The 12,899-nt window shown below is 35.4% G+C and overlaps 1 long non-coding RNA gene across 1 annotated transcript in view; it reads left to right on the forward strand.

The window, feature by feature from the left end:
* LOC138923504 (uncharacterized) overlaps positions 1-10,288 on the forward strand; it is a 96,985-nt gene extending 86,697 nt beyond the window's left edge. Inside the window, exon 4 of the long non-coding RNA XR_011437175.1 lies at positions 7,484-10,288. This is a non-coding gene — a long non-coding RNA (uncharacterized lncRNA). The remainder of the gene's footprint in view (positions 1-7,483) is intronic.
* The last annotated feature ends 2,611 nt before the right edge of the window (positions 10,289-12,899 follow it).

Consider the following 12,899-nt stretch of genomic DNA (forward strand, 5'->3'; position numbering starts at 1 on the left):
TGGCAGAAAACTCAAGAGAAGAAAGACTGTATATAAGAAACCACAAAACATAGACAGTGTAATGTAAGATATGCAAGATATTGAAGAACAGAAGTTAACACTTAAAACTAAGCACAATAATATTTTTACTAGCAGCTCTTAAGATTGACTAGACTGGCACAGGTTATGCTGAGTAGAGCCAGTTACTTTATATTACACATCAAGCACTGGAATGTTTTGGAAGCTCTATTATCCAACTTTATATGTTTCTAATCATTGACTAGTGTATCTCATTTTTTTAAAAATATTTCTAGTTCCAGGAAGTCTATACATATACTCCATGGTCCTGGCGAAACCAAATTCAGCATGGTCACATGATGATAGCGTGAGAAGCACAAAGAAAGTGGGAGTGAATGAAGGAACAGCAAATACCATTTTGCACCTCACAGTCACTCTAAGGCCTCACTCATTGGAACGGTGGGGAAGTCCCTTTCCTATTTAAATAGTTCTCTCTGTGCGTGTATGCTCTTCACCTCTCTAAGCCTCACCCATCTCTTTCATGACTTTTCTTTTGACTGTCTGTCTCTGACTGTGTATCTTTATCTCAATTCCAACTCTCTCTCCTATATACACAGAAGTAAATGATAGAAATTGACTAGAGTTATTTGTCTTAAGGTATAGACCTAGCAAAAGCAGAATGTGTGTTTAGAAACTTCTATGATGCCTAGGCTAATTAAAATTGCTCAAATATTCAAAAGTAGTTGTGTTCACCATACAAAAAATATTTTCCAAAGCTGATTGTGTATCAGAATATGGAGATGACTGGCATGAAGGAAGGAAAGAAGGAAAGTCAATGTTTCCTCTTAGGTGCCCATGTGCCTGGCACTTCTGCTCGTATTACCCTATTCAGTCCACACAACCACACTGGGTATTGACTGTGATTAACTTATTTTGAAAATAAAGATAAAAAGTTTACATTAGATTAAATATCTTGATAAAGTTCATAAAACCAACATTTGAATCCTAGTCTATTGGATTCTGATTTACCAGCTTTTTCATTGGACAATTTGGACAATCACTGCAAGCAACAGGTTTATTAGACAAAAGCCAATTATTCATTTGATATGAAACCTGCCCTGGGATATAATCCAAAAATGGAAGATCTTAACAGACAAAACAAGGGAGGCTCCTGGGTACTTGGAGTGTAGAATATTTACCCAGCCATGTAACTATCTCATGTTTCCTTCGGAAACAGTCCTGACTGTACAAGAAAACTAGAGCTTGAGTGGTGGGGCGTGATGATGGGGGATAAAAAAGGGTAGCTATGGAGATAGATGCTATATCAGATACTTTTGTCAACAAGATTTATTGAGTAAGACAAGGAACAAGGCACTGTGCTAGGCCTTGAAATGCATTCCCTCATTTAATCTTGTGAGACATAAACCATGAATTAGAGAAGTTAAATAAGTTTTTCAAGAACCCACAACTGCCAAGGCATGAAATTCATCCCTCAAATATGAAACAATTTTTAGTGAAACAAAATTTCAGATGGAAGATTATATCTCTGTGATTATATATGTATATATATCTGTATGCGATGCATATATGTACTGTAGGAGAGGATGACATTTCCTCTACCCACTCTGGGTCCTTCTGGCCAAACAACGAATTAAATTCACATGAGGCAGAATGACAGGAGAAAATTAAACAAAGCTTTATAACGTGTATACATGGGAGAGGCTCAGGATCTATGGTGATGGCCTGACCTGGAGACAGGCCTTTATTTTAAATTTCCTTTAGGCAGTTAGGGGGGAAAGGTCAAATGTTTTTGCTGAGTCTGAGCCTTTATTGGCTTCAGCTCAAAATAGTCCACATACCAGAGTAGTGCATCTTGGGGTGGCCTTCCCTGAACCCCATCAACACACACACATATATATTTATACACACAGACACACATATATATTCTAATGATAAAACAATTCTCAATTATATATCTATAATTTTCAGTCCAAAGTTTCTGTTTTCCTACAATTTTCACATAATCTCTCTTAAATGATGATGTAAAATATAGACATTTCCTATCTCTTGAAATAGTTTATGTCAAAAATCTATAAGTTAAGTTTTACTTGAAGTTGTTTTCTATCTATTCACAAGACAGCTCATGAAAATACATGAAGGTGGGGCCAGCCCAGTGGCGCAGCAATTAAGTTCGCACGTTCCACTTCAGTGGCTTGGGGTTTGCCGGTTTTGATCCCTGGTGTGGACCTACGCACTGCTTGTCAAGCCACACTGTGGCAGGCATCCCACATATAAAGTAGAGGAAGATGGGCACGGATGTTAGCTGAGGGCCAGTCTTCCTCAGCAAAAAAAGGAGGATTGGTGGCAGATGTTAGTTCAGGGCTAATCTTCCTCCAAAATAAATAAATAAATAAATAAAGGTTTTAGGTAAAAGAAAAAGAAGTGTTTGGGGGCTCAACTACCAGGAGATTCACGCTGAGCACCCCCTCTACCAGAACAACAACAATGCAATCCCAGCTATAGCAATACTCCCCTTATTTATTAAAAAAGGTATAAAAATTAGAGTCACAAACCCTTGAGAAAAAATTCCTTCATCATGACCTAAGCAGAATTTATTTATATCTTTTTTAATTTAAACAGAAAGTAAATTTTTTAAAAGTTAAATTCAGAATTTAGAAAAGGGATAAAAAGTGGTCACAAAAAGTAAACATAGTCACTATGATAAAAAGAAAAATGTAAGAATTTGAAAAATACAGAAAGGGAAAGACTACAAACAGCTAGTTATTTGAAAATAAATAATTATAAAAAACGGAAAAAGCAGGAAATTCAAGAGAGGAAGAAAACAACGATTGAAAATTAGAACTAGACAAGAGATATACGAGAGTAAGGACTAAGTTTCTACAGGATGATACTTTGTACGACAATTTGCTTTTAGGAATTTTTATGGAATGAACATCTTTTTTGCAAAAAAGAAACATAACTTACTAAGCTGAGTCAAAAAGAGATTTAAAAACCTGAAAAGATAAAACCTATAGAAAAAATGCAAAAATTATCATGGAAATGTCTTCAAAATATTGCAGACCAAGAAAATGATAAATGAGGTATTTTAAATTTTCATTTAAAAAGTTTAATTTAAATGCTCTATAAACTGTGATAATTAAACATGATGGAATATTGCATAATTTATTTTATGAAGCACATTCATACTTCACAAAGGAAAAGCCAAAGGAAAAATATAAAGTCATTTGTGGATATAAGTGAAAAATATAAATGAAATACTGAAAGATTGATTTCAACAGGATCTTTAAAAAATGATCCACCTTGAAAAAAGAACTTTAATCCCGTGATGGATATGAATAATCCGACAAATTATATTAACGGATTCGTAAGAACACAACAGGGGCCAGCCCCATGGCTGAGTGGTGATCTTTACGCCATCTGATTTACAGCCCAGAGTTTCGCTGGTTTGGATCCTGGGTGCGGACCTAGCACCTCTCATCAAGCCATGCTGAGGCGGCATCCCACATGCCACAACTAGAAGGACTCAAAGCTAAAATATACAACTATGTACTGGGGGGCTTTGGGGAGAAAAAGGAAAAATAAAATCTTTAAAAAAATAAAAACACAACAGAAATTCCGTAAAATATAATGTCTCTCTAATGGTAACTACTAGAAAACTGACAAAATGGTAGCATTCTTCTTAACATGAAAAAGCAAGAATAACCATTTTACTTGCTGATTAAAAACGAGATGTCACAATTAAAGCCAGGAACAAAATTGCCATTATAATTTTGCATTTCTTTATAACTTTTGGTAACTTTAAGGAGATAATAAACAGATGTCAAGGGAGGAATTATTTTTACGTTTGCAGGTAACGTATTTTTATATAAACACTATTAAAGACAATAAAAATAAAAGTACTCAGGAAAATGACTTGATATAAGGAATATGTATTAGGTAGACATCATTTTCTATCTAAGAATAACTTAACCAAATTGGAAATAGTCAATTGCAATTTACTGAGTATTCACCTTATGTCAAGCACTGTCCTAAGTAATTTGTAATATATTATGTAATTCAATTGTTATTCCCATTTTTAAATAAGGACAATGAAGCTCAGAGACATTAAGTAACCTGTCCAAGATCCCGTATCTAGAAAGTTGAAGAGCCAGGGTTTGAACTGAGTTTTGTCTGACTCCATAGTCTGTTTTATTAAATATGTTAAAAAAAAACACTATGAAACTACATAGTATTAAAATAACAGTGCTATGGACAGAATTGTGCCCCCCACCCAAAAAACACTTACATGTTGATGTCCTAAGACTCCAGTATCTCAGAATGTGACTGTATTTGAAGATAGGGTCTTTAAAGAGGTAATTAAGTTAAAATGAGGTAGTTAGGGTGGGTCCTAATTTAGGAAAAAGATCAGCGGTTGCCAGAGATGGCGGAAGAGAGGGATGAGTAAGTGGAGCATAGAGAGTTGTCAAGGCAGTGAAAATATTCTGTATGGTACCGTAATGATGAATACATGTCATACAGATTTGTCCTAGTCCACAGAATCTACAACACCAGGAATGAAACCTAATGTAATCTATCAACTTTGGGTGATTATGATGTCAGTGTAATTTCACTACTTCTAACAATTGTACCATTCTGGTGGGGAATGTGGATAATGGGGGAGACTGTGCCTGTGTGGGAGCAGGAGGTATATGGAAATCTCTGTAACTGCCCCTTTATTTTACTGTGACCCTACAACTGCTCTAAAAAATCTGGTCTTAAAAACATAAAAATGACCAAAAATTATGGTATAGGTTTGAGCTTTCTTTAAACAACTCATTCTTTTTCAGGAAAGGAGTGACCAGTGTAACATAGTTGAAGCAATGATCGGAAGAAATACATATTTTATGTTTATACCAAAAATTGAGAGTCTGCAATTAGCAAATTATATATGGATAAAACGTAAAGTCAAATATAGAAAAAAAGGGTCATCATTTAAAAATTGATGAGAAAAGATATAAGATCTCAGAATGAGTAAAGATATTTCTAAGCTTATAATCAATAGACAATATCAGGAATAAACACCTAGGGATGGTTTACCTCACTTATTTTCAGTTAGGGGCTATTTTGCCTCCTCAGGGGCTATGGGTCAATGTCCACAGACATATTTAGTTGTCACTAAGGGAATGGGGGGCTACTGGCATGTAGTGGGTAGAGGTTAGGGACGCTGTTAAACATCCTGCAATGCACAGTACAACCCCCAATAACAAAGAATAACCAGCCCCAAATGTCAATAATGCTAACGTTTAAGAAATTTTGATTTAATTCCCACCAATTTGTACTTCTCAGGAATTACCAATTGTCAAGGGAAGTTGAAAGTACTTTACTCCTAACTGGAGCAAACCTGCTTAGTTTTAATAGAGGAATTTGTTTGAATAAGTCAAAGTATAACTGTTGGCTAAGATATGATTCTTAGGCACTTTTTCCCTTTAATTTATCTGGATAGAGACTATTCGAGGTCTTGTTGACAGGAGATTTCTCTTAGCCTAACTGAGTTAAATGCCTTCCAAAGGTTGAGATACAGTCCCATTTCTGACTTTTTTCTAATGTACTCTGCGATCTTAGGAGTCATTTCCTTTCTCAGGACCTCTATGTCCGCATCTGTAAGAAAAGGGCATTGACTTAAAAATCAGAGTTTCGGAGCTGTGAGATTTTCTGTTTACCTCCCATGTGCTCCAGTTGGCACCTTCTCATTCCATGAAAGATCCCTAGGTTTCATCTTGCATCCTTTGTCACATTGGCAAAAGGAAAGTGTGAAACACCTGTCTTATTGAGACAAGAATGTCTCATGCCCCAATGCAGAACGCAGAGAAAATGAGCATTCGATTATTCACATAATCTGACTCTTAATTAAAACACTTCCCATTGGACTATTGGTATCACAGGGGGGAGGGAGGAATGAAGGAACAAACAGACATTTCTCTTCCTTTCTTTATTTGCTATCTTTATACTGCCTAAGCTGCACGATATAACTTTTAATAACAACATTGGGAAAATTCCTGAGTGCTACGTGGTATTCATTGGCTTCTATGGTGAGGAACACGCTGTTTCATTAGCAGCACACGTTGTAATTTATCCTGTATGACATGTGTTTTAATGGCAGACATTATTTTGAGAGGAAAATGTATGGAGTTTTATGGTAAACAGATATTTTTATATTTGTAATTAAACAAAGTAATTATTTTTCATCTAATTAAAGATCATGAATTGCTAGATGATACCTGTGTATTCAGTATGCATTTTTCTAGAATTAGTTTACAAAATAAGCTGATTTATTTCCCACTATTTGATCTCCATGCTTCTGAAATATGTGTGTTCTCTCACTCTCTCTATGTATATACATTGCATGGGGTCTGTGTGTGTGTATATATATATATGTGTGTGTGTGTGTGTGTGTGCAATTTCAACTATTGAAGTTAATTCTTTTGCCCTCTCATTCTCTTCTTCCCTCTCCTCTGTGGGCAGAGGAGTATAAGGTACAGAATATTACAGAAAGTTCCCTGCAAATACCCCCACCATGACACAGAAGACTTGCACTATCAAAAATTATTCTGTCGAATGAAATTAAACAACTGTAGCAAGAAATTGTTGTAGATTCAAGAGTGGCTTTCTAGGTTTCCAAAATAAGATCAAATGAATAATTTGAAAGAGTCTCTAGGCTCCCCCTTCACATTTAGTTTTTGTTTTTCAATTGTTTTGTTTTAGTAGCTTTATTCAGGGATAATATAAACAGAATAAGCTGCACATGTATAGCACACACAATTTGATATGTTTTAACGTGTTTATACACAGATGAAAACATCAGCACAATCAAGATAACAAAGAAATCAGTTACCTTCAAAAATTTTCTCAGGCCCTTGTACAATCCTTCTCCCCTGCACCGCCTCACCTCCAACCTGTCCCATCTCCACACAATGACAAATACACTTTCCGTCACTACAGATTATTTTGAGTTTTCTGGAATTTTATATTTGTGGAGTCGTATAGCACGTACCCCTTTCTTTCCTCTGATTCTCTCATTCAGTATAATTATTCCATCCACATTGAATGTTTTAGTGGACTGTTGCTTTTTATTTCTGAATGGTATCCTATTCTGCAGATACAGCGCAATTTATCTGTTCACTTATTGAGGGGCATCTTGAGAATTTCTGGTTTTTGACAAAAATAAATAAATATTCTATAAACATCCTCATATTTTTATATGGATATATGCTTTCGTTTCTCTTGTGTGAACATGTAGGAGTAGAATAGCTGTGTCATGTGGTGGGTTCTTTTTTTTCTGTAGCTTTACTACTGTTTTATCTATGATGTCCTAAGTGCTTTATACACATTATTGCTAATTTTTATGCCACGTCTTTTTTTTTAAAGATTGACACCTGAGCTAACATCTGTTGCTAATATTCTTCTTTTTTTTTTCTTCTCCCCAAAGCCCCCTAGTATGTAGTTGTATATTCTAGATGTAGGTCCTTCTGGTTGTGCTGTGTGGGACATAGCCTCAGCATGAGGAACACTGCCATCTCTGCGCCCAGGACCCAGAATCCGAATCAGTGAAACCCTGGGCCACCAAAGCAGAACTCGCAAACTTAACCACTGGGCCACAGGGCCACCTCGGTAGGTTCGTTTTTGATTTTTAATAAAATGCCAAACTCTTTTCCAAAGGGATTGGCTGCTTTACATAGGCACCAGCAGGAATTCCAGTTTCTCTATACCCTCACTAACACTTGCTATGGTCACACTTTTTAATTTAAATCATTTTAATAGCTGTATAGTGGTATCTCATTATGGTTTTAATTTATATTTCTTTAATGACTAATGATGCTGAGTATATCATATGCTTATTTGGTTTAATATATCATTGAGCAATGCGTGTTCAATTCATTTGTGCATTTTGGGGGGATGTTTATTTCCATATTATTGTTTTAATTGTTCTTTTATATTCTATTAACAAGTCCATTATCAGATACATGTTTTGCCAATATTTTTTCCCAATCTGTGGCTTGCAGTTTCATTCTTTTACCAGTGCCTTTTGAAGAGTAGAAGTTCTTAACGTTGATGAAGTCCAATTTATACTTTCATGGATCATGATTTACTTGTCACATATAAAAACATCTTTAACCTGAGTTCATGAATATTTTCTTGAAGTTTTCCTATAGAAGTGTTATAGCTTTTAAATTTAAATCTATAATCCATTAATTACAATACATGGTGTGAGGTGTGGATCAAAGTCCATTTCTTGACCTATGAACATCCCATGCATATCCCTTTACATGTTGGTGGAAAATCAATTGACCATATGTATATTGGGCTATTTCTGGACTCGGGAATCTGTTCTATTTGTCTGTTTGTTTACCTGGACACCAATATCACACTGTCTGATTACTGTAACTTTATGATTAGTCTTGATGTCAGTTAGTGTAAGTTGTTAAACATTCTCTTTCAAAGTAATTTTGGTTATGCCAGATTCTTTGCATTTCTTTATGAATCTTATAATCAGCTTTTTTTTTATGAAAAAGCCTGCTGAAATCTGACTGAGGTAGCACCAAATCTATAGATCAGTTTGCAGGGAACATTCATCTAAAAATATTATTTTCACTCCATAAACGTGATCTACTATAACTTATTTAAGATTTCTTTAGAGTGTCTCATCAATGTGTCAAATTTTCAGTGTATAGGTCTTACATGTCAGCCTTTAATACTATTTTAAATGGGTTTCACATTTTCATGTTAATTTAAATGGCATATTTTATTTCAGTCAATGGTTGTTGCTGGTGGTTTCAATTTCTAGTAGTTTGTCTTTGTTTGGGCAGCTATAACCAAAACATCATAGTCTGGCTGCTTAAACAGTATTGCTAATGTATAGAACTTTGATAGATTTTTGCATATTTATCTTGTATCTTGTTAACTTACCACATGCAATTATTAGTTCCTGTAGCTTCTTGGTAGATGATCTCGTCATCAGCAAATAAAAATAATTTTAACTCTTCTTTTCCAATATGAGAAGTGCCTCATTGCATGGGCTAGAATCGCCAGTACAATGGTGAATGCAAGTTGTAAGAGCAGACTTCCTTTCTTTATACCCAATATAAGGAGAAAAGCATTAAATATTTCACTATTAATTAGGATGTGAGCTGTAGAATTTTTGTAGATGCTCTTTCACAAGTGGAAGTAATTCCATTCTACTCTTAATTTGCTAAGATTTTTGGTTTTTTTCCTACCAGGAATGGATGTTAGATTTTGTTAAATGATTTGGAGTCTTAGAGATGATCATAAATTTCTTGTTTCTTTTTTAGTCTGTTTAGGGCAAATTGCATTGATTGATTTGTGAATATTCAATTCACCTTACATCACTTAGATAAACTCCATTTGGTCATGATCACCTTTTCATACATTGTTGGATTTGATTTACTGAGATTTTGTTGTGAACTTTTGCATGTATATTCCTTAGAGATGTTTTCTCTTATGTCTATAATTTTCTTTCCTTGTAACATCTTTGTCTGGTTTTGTATAAAAGCAATGTTGGCTTCACAGAATTAGTTAGAAAGTAGTCCCATCTCATCAGTTTTTTGGAAGAGTTTATGTTGAATTGGTATAATTCTTTTTTCTTTTTTTGCTTGAGGAGGATTTGCCCTGAGCTAACATCTTTGCCAATCTTCCTCTATTTTCTATGTGGTTGCCACCACAGCATGGCTGCCATTGAGTGGTATTATGCCTGAACCCGGGCCACTGAAGCCGAGTGTGTTGAACTTAACCTCTTGGCCATGGGGTTGGCCCCTAGAATTGGTATAATTTCTTGCTTAAATGTTTCACAGAATATACTAGTGAAGCTATTTGGTCCTAAAGTTTTCTTTATGGAATAGTTTATCATTATGAATTATGTATTGCTCACTCTCCTTAGAATTCTATACCTACAGCATTGTATCCTACTAATAATCATTTTATAGAAATAATCATTTTATTTGGATGACCCTCTTGTTCCCTCTACATCTGGGTTACGTGCTCTTCAATGCATGATTAAAACATTCTCTAGGTACCTCTGCTATTGTAAAATACATATTCTCACCCTGAAATGTGATCTTAATAACAATTTATCTATATTTTCCCCAGGAAATGAACAATGTCTGACACATAAGAAGATATTAAAATTTTTTTTAATGAAATAATAATGACATCTTTAGTTGTCTGTGGCTTCTCTATAAAATTGAGAGACATGCTAAGGCAAAAAAAAAAAAACAAAGCAAAACACCACTGACATTATTAATATCTTTGCTGATAGTAGCTGTAATGAGGTAGAAATAGTACACAACTTAGAAGTTTTGGTTTAGTACTAGCTGTGGAAATAAATGAAGACCACCCAAATGTGAATAAAAAGAGGGCATTTATCCAGAGCTTAGTACAGCAAGGCAGTCAGCCACCACCTTTTGTGTTTGGCAGAGACTCAAAGACAGGTAGAAGAGTGGGAAAGCTTTACAGTGAAAAAAAGAGGAAAGTTTCAATCATGCTCTGATTGTTTGAAGGTTGACATGGAAAGCCTGGAGGCGGGCCAACTGGAAATGAAGCATCTTCTGTGACTGGTTTGATCGTCTTTCTCTGGTTGGTCCTGAGGTGAAAACAAGAGCAAAAAATAGGAAGGAGAGCTGGTAGTTGTTGTCTACATCCTGATATTCTGGGCCAATTGGTGCAGAGCTTGCGGTTTGACTTCGTGGGCTGGTTGTTGCAGAGGTTTTCGGTAAGAGTGGGTCTCTGTCCATTTGGGCAGCTATTACAAAAACATTGCAGACCTGTGCTTAAACAATAACCATTTGCTTTTCATAGTTCTGGAGGCTGGGGAGTCTAAGATCAAGGAGTCAGCAGGATCAGTGTCTGGCGAGGACCCGCTTCCTCATGGACAACCACCTTCTCACTGTGTTCTTACATGGTGGGAGAGGAAACGGTTCTTTGGGGTCCTTTTAAAAGGAAACTAATCCCATGCATGAGGGCTCCTTTCCCTTGACATATTACCTCCCAAAGTCCTCACTTTCTAATTCCATTACTTTAGGGGTTAAGATTTCAATATATGAATTTGAAGGGGACACATTCAGTTCTTTGAGAGTTCTATTATTAAATATCGTCTGACCATTGTCTGTTTGTATATTCAATCTCTCTTAGCTCAGCTACCTAGCAGGTGTGTGGTCCTTATGAGCATTAGATTATGTCACAAGGGCTGATGAGAAATTTGCAACTTAGAGTAAGGGACAAAGTTAAAGTTAAATATTTAACAAATGATAAAAAATAAGAAGCCAGAGTGTCAGGTTTTTGATCTAGAGCAGTTACTCTCAATGTGCTGTATGGGAAAAGCAGCTCAGCATCTCCTAGGAAGCTGTTAGAAATACACACATAAGGCCCACCCCAGACTTGATGAATCAGATAATCTGGGGGTGGGTTCAGCAGTCTGCGCTTAAAAAAATTCTCCAGGTGATTCTGCTGCTTCTGTTTCTATGATGAGTGTGAGACCACTGATGTAGAGCTAGGTTCATTACAATGTGAAACTCTCAAGCTAGGGGAAAGAATTCCCTCAACCCTGAATATGCTCCTGTAGAAGTCAACAATATGATATAAGTTACGGTGATTTGCTTAACAAGGATTAGGAATAATCACTATGTTTTAAATGTGAGATGCTCAAGTTCTTGCAAGGGATTTGACTAAATTGAGTTTTATTAGGATTGATGAAATGAGGATACTTTCTTCCCTAAAGAACAGTTTAAGCCTGAACATGAAATAAATCAAAGGAAATTCTAGACTTGGAATATGTAGATACTATTAATTAGCAGATGAGGTGCTTGGCATTCAGATTTAGCTAGAATCTCAACTTGGGGGAAGTGGCACTTGATATGTTGATTTCTGGTCTTACAGAAAGCTGGAAGGCCTTGCAAGTCCCAACTACACATACGCAGAAGACAATAAGGGATACCAAGTCTTTCATTCTCTTGAATGTAAGACCCCCGTTCTGCAGACAAAATAATCTCAAAAAGACAGTGCATGGAATACTTTACGTATTATTAGAGAGGAGGTGTTTTGATCATAGGATGAAGGCTGTTAGTATAAGAGACTAAGATAAAAGGATTAAATCGACACATATAAAAATATAAGATTAGAATACATGTAGTATTCCAATAATACAATATTAAAATAGAAAAATATTCTAATCTAGGTCCATTTAATCAGTAGGGAGACTTCCAGTAAAATCAATCATATCTTACAATCAGAAAAATAGTATTAAAGCAGTAGGGTGGTGATATGAGTCTGGCTCATGTGATACACACACATATTCATCCACACGTATATGCATATATATGTATGTGAATATATACAATACGTATATAATATATAACATATATATGATATGTGTATAGGTGTGTGTATCCCTCTGAATATCCAAATCTTATTTTTCCCCAACAGGTGTCAGAAAAATTTCAGATAGTGGAAACTTGTATGCCTTCGTTTTAAATGGGAAAAGAATAATGTGTTCATAGCCCATCCAAAAGTGCAACAAATTGCCCAAGATATTGAATACTTTTACCCCTTATTTAACATCCACAAACTATTTCTGCATAATACTAAGTATTTGAAACGTCATTACTCATTTAATTTATACTCTAACAACTTTTTGATGAATTTGTTTGTGTTCAGGATGTAACAATGTTTTACAATATCAGAAACAAATTACATTTTTCTTCTACGCATTCACCTCTCTCAATACACAGACTTTATAATTTATGGGCATTTTTCTATTGATCTGACCTCTCTAGGCTCGTTAAGTTCGCTCACATTTGCATTTTATGTAACAATGTGGGAAGGATGACAGAAAA

The sequence above is a fragment of the Equus caballus genome, chromosome 3 (genome assembly GCF_041296265.1).
Source record: "Equus caballus isolate H_3958 breed thoroughbred chromosome 3, TB-T2T, whole genome shotgun sequence".
Taxonomy (NCBI): domain Eukaryota; kingdom Metazoa; phylum Chordata; class Mammalia; order Perissodactyla; family Equidae; genus Equus; species Equus caballus.